This window comes from Nomascus leucogenys, chromosome 3 (genome assembly GCF_006542625.1).
Source record: "Nomascus leucogenys isolate Asia chromosome 3, Asia_NLE_v1, whole genome shotgun sequence".
Lineage (NCBI taxonomy): Eukaryota > Metazoa > Chordata > Mammalia > Primates > Hylobatidae > Nomascus > Nomascus leucogenys.
In genome coordinates, this window is record NC_044383.1 from 66,465,955 (window position 1) to 66,470,295 (window position 4,341).

At 42.6% G+C, this 4,341-nt stretch overlaps 1 pseudogene; it reads right to left on the minus strand.

The window, feature by feature from the left end:
* Window positions 1-2,418: 2,418 nt before the first annotated feature.
* LOC100587461 lies at window positions 2,419-4,123 on the minus strand (annotated as a pseudogene).
* Window positions 4,124-4,341: the final 218 nt, after the last annotated feature.

The window sequence follows — 4,341 nt, forward strand, 5'->3', positions numbered from 1 at the left end:
TACAAAAAAAGCTGGGCATGGTAGCAGGCGCCTGTAATCCCAGCTACTTGGGAGGCTGAGGCAGGAGAATCGCTTGAACCCGGGAGGCAGAGGTTGCAGTGAGCCAAGATTGTGCCATTTCACTCCAGCCTGGGCAAAAAGAATGAAACTGTGTCTCGAAAAAAAAAAAAGAAAAGGAAAAAAGGAAAAAAAGAAGAGAAAATTTGGACAGAGATACAGAAGGAAGACCATGTGAAGACATAGGGAGAAGATGGCCATCTATAAGCCATGGGAAAGCCATTGGAATAAACCAACCCTGCTGACATGCCACCCAGTCTGTGGCATTTTGTCATGGCAGCTCTGGAAGATTAATGCAGAAAACAATAAGAAAAGAGCTTCTGGCCAGGCACAGTGGCTCACGCCTGTAATCCCAGCACATGGTGAAACCCTATCTCTACTAAAAATACACACAAAAATTAGCCGGGCATGGTGGTGCGTGCCTGTAATCCCAGCTACTCGGGAGGCTGAGGCAGGAGAATTGCTTGAACCCGGGCAGCAGAGGTTGCAGTGAGCCCAGATCAGGCCACTGCACTCCAGCATGGATGACAAAGTGAGACTCTGTCTAAAAAAAAAAAAAGAGCTTCCTTTCCACTTCTCCCTAGTTTGAAATCCATGAGGTATTTAGAGCTATGACAGCCATGGAACAATGAGATGAAAAGAATAAAGACACAAGCCAGCATGCTAAGGACACAGAGAAGACAGAATCTGGACCTTTGGTTACATTTTAGAGAAGCTGAACTAGGGGTTGCCTCTCTCTAAATTTCTGCTAGGTAAGCACTGAATGTCCCTATGGTTTAGCTACTTTCAATTGCCTATTCTGTTAGTGGCTGCTGAAAGCATTTCCAATACAGATACATATCTGGCTTCTTTAACTCTCTAGTCTTTGTACTGAGAACAGTGCCTGACATGCAGTAAGTGATCGAAGATTATTTGTTGAAAGAATAGGTCGGGCATGGTGGCTCATGCCTGTAATCCCGGCACTTTGGGAGGCCAACATGGGCAGATCACTTGAGGCCAGGAGTTCGAGACCAGCCTGGCCAACATGGTGAAACCCCGTCTCTACTAAAAATACAAAAGTTAGCAGGGCATAGTGGTGCGCACCTATAGTCCCAGCTACTCGGAAGGCTGAGGCAGGAGAGTTGCTTGAACCTGGAAGGTGGAAGTTGCAGTGAGCCAAGATCATGCCACTGCACTGCAGCCTGGGCGACAGAGTGAGATCCTGTCTCCAAAAAAAAGAGAAAGAATAGAGTGAATGGATTTTAGATCAGACACTAAGGATCATACCTTTAGAACTGTGAGAAAATCAATTTCTGTTGTTTAAGCCACCTAGTCTATGGTACCTGGTTGCAACAAGCCCTGGAAAACTGACATGTTTTGTTTTCTTTGGGGGGCTCTCAGGGCAGTTTCCACATAGATTAGAATAACTTTGCTTATGTTCCTTCCGCCAGTGTTGTAAGTCATGTTTAGGGGTCATACCTTAGGTAATAACAACTTATCATTCTTGTTTTACTCTAGTCCATTAATCTTTTTGTTTTGTTCTTCAAAAATATTTATTAGTTATTATTATTATTTTTTGAGACAGGGTCTCTCTCTGTCACCCAGGCTAGAGCGCAATGGTGTGATTTCGGCTCACTGCAACCTCTGCCTCCTGGGTTCAAGCGATTCTTGTGCCTTCTCCTGAGAAGCAGGGACCACAGGCGTGCACCACCATGCCTGGTTAATTTTTGTATTTTTAGTAGAGATGGAGTCTTGCTATGCTGCCCAGGCTGATCTCAAACTCCTGGACTGAAGCAATCCACCTGCCTTGGCCTCCCAAAGTGTTGGGATTATAGGCGTGAGCTACTGTGCCTGGCCCACAAACCTTTTTGGATGGTACCTAAAGTTCCTCAACCTTAGGCAACAAGATTATTAGATTAAACTCAGTGAGTATTTTATTCTAATGAAGGTGGAAGGAAGACTTGATTTACTTAATCAGTAAGTATTTTTTGGCTGCCTGCCATGTGGCAGGAATTGTTCTATGATCTAGGTGTTGGGAAGATAGAAATTTGAATTAAAAGTTCAGGTTCTCATGAAGCTTACATTCGACATGTGTATATGTATGTGTGGGAGAGAGAGAGAAAATATACACTTAAATAAAAAAAAGAAATAATATGTCAAGTGTAAACAGGCAAAGTGAGGGGAAAAGAAGGCTGAGAATTTAAAGGATGGAGTTCTGTTGAATTACTATATCTTATAGGAAATAAATGACCATTATTCAAAATAAACATGCCAGAAGACAAAGATTTCGTAGATAATCAGAAATAGAAGATAATGAAAACTTTCACTTTCTTTGCCTGAGGTTGCTTTTTTACTAAATTAACTAATTAATCTTTCAAGCTTTTATTTAAGTGCAATGATCCAGGATGGATTTGAGATCTTGTTGAACGCAGCCACATCCATGGATTGCATATAGTTCTCAAAGCAGTGATCTGCTCCTCCCGCATATCTGTTCCAACTTTATCATCTTCAACATGATCTTTGAAGTTTTAAAATTCCATATCCCACTGTAACTAGTTGAGAGGAGCCCCAGACTAAGCGGTCTGCTTGAATTCTTCTGACTCATTCCTCTAATTTTTTTAAAAAAATTTTAATAGCTTTCGGGGCCGGGTGCGGTGGCTCACGTCTGTAATCCCAGCACTTTGGGAGGCTGAGGCGGGCAGATCATGAGGTCAGGAGATCGAGACCATCCTGGCTAACACAGTGAAACCCCGTCTCTACTAAAAAAATACAAAAAATTAGCCGGGCGTGGTGGCATGCGCCTGTAGCCCCAGCTACTCGGGAGGCTGAGGCGGGAGAATCGCTTGAACCTGGGAGGTGGAGGTTGCAGTGAGCCGAGACTGCACCACTGCACTCCAGCCTGGGCAACAGAGTGAGACCCTGTCTCAAAAAAAAAAAAAAATAGCTTTTGGGGTACAAGTGGTTTTTTGTTGCATGCATGAATTATATAGTTGTGAATTCTGAGATTTTAGTGTACCCATCACTCAAGTAGCATATATTGTACTTAACATGTAGTTTTATTCCTAGCGCCGCCCCTTCTGAGTCTCAAAGTCCATTATATCACTTTGTATGCCTTCGCATACTCATAGCTTAGCTTCCACTTATAAGTGAGAACATATGGTTTTTCGGTTTTTCACTCCTGAGTTACTTCACTTAGAATAATGGCCACCAGCTTCATCCAAGTTGCTGCTAAAGACATCCGTTCCTTTTTATGGTGGAGTAGCATTCCATGGTGCATATATATAAATCACATTTTCTTTATCCACTTAGTTAGTGGGTACTTAGGTTGGTTCCACATCTTTGCAGTTGTGAATTGTAATTGTGTTGCTATAAAAATATGTGTGCAAGTTTTTTTTTTTTTTTTTCATATAATGACTTCTTTTCCTTTGGGTAGATACCAAGAGGTGGAATTGCTGGACCAAATGGTAAATTTACTTTCAGTTCTTTAAAGAATCTCTGTACTGTTTTCCATAGAGGTTGTACTTATTTGCATTCCCACCAGCAATGTGTGTTTCCTTTTCATCACATCCATGCCAAAATCTATGGCTTTTTGACTTTTTTAATGACACTCTTCTAATTTTGCCATATCTGTCTCATTATCACAAGGTTTCACATCTAGTGAGATGAAAGATGGCAACAGGGGCAGGTTTTTTTTGGCTTTCTTTGATTCATACTATGCAGGGTATTCTTCCCTTTGCCTCTTTGATTCTTTATTTTCCTCCCCCTTATCAAATCCAAATAGATAAATGTCATTGTCATCTTCACTATCTGTAGCTCCACTTCCTCTACTATCTTCCACATTAGCAGGACCATACTTGCCCAAAGCTTTCTTCATTCCTGCTAGGCTGGCTTTTTCCTTTTCGTAAGACTTGATGTAATTATACCAATGTAGAGCATGACACGAATCACCAGACAATGGACTGGAGACTGCTTCAATTACTGCCACATCTGCTTGTGATGGCACATACCCCTTGTTGCAGCTCTGGTCAGCCAGGTAACCGTTGTGCACCTGGAGGCCAGTGGGGCTTTTCGGGTCTCTGAAACCCATGGCATCAGCTGCATCTGAGAGCTGGGTAGCAGCAAAAGGAAGGAGCACAGGTTGTGGATGCCTAGCACTAAGAGAGGAAACAGGGTGCCTGGGGTGGTTGTAAAGAATGAGTGGGAGTAATGACCTTAGGGAAAGGGCCCCCACTAAAATCTGAACTTCATGAAGGCACAGTTTTGCTTTGTTTTATTCCCTCCTTTATCTCCAGTGACTAGAGAGGT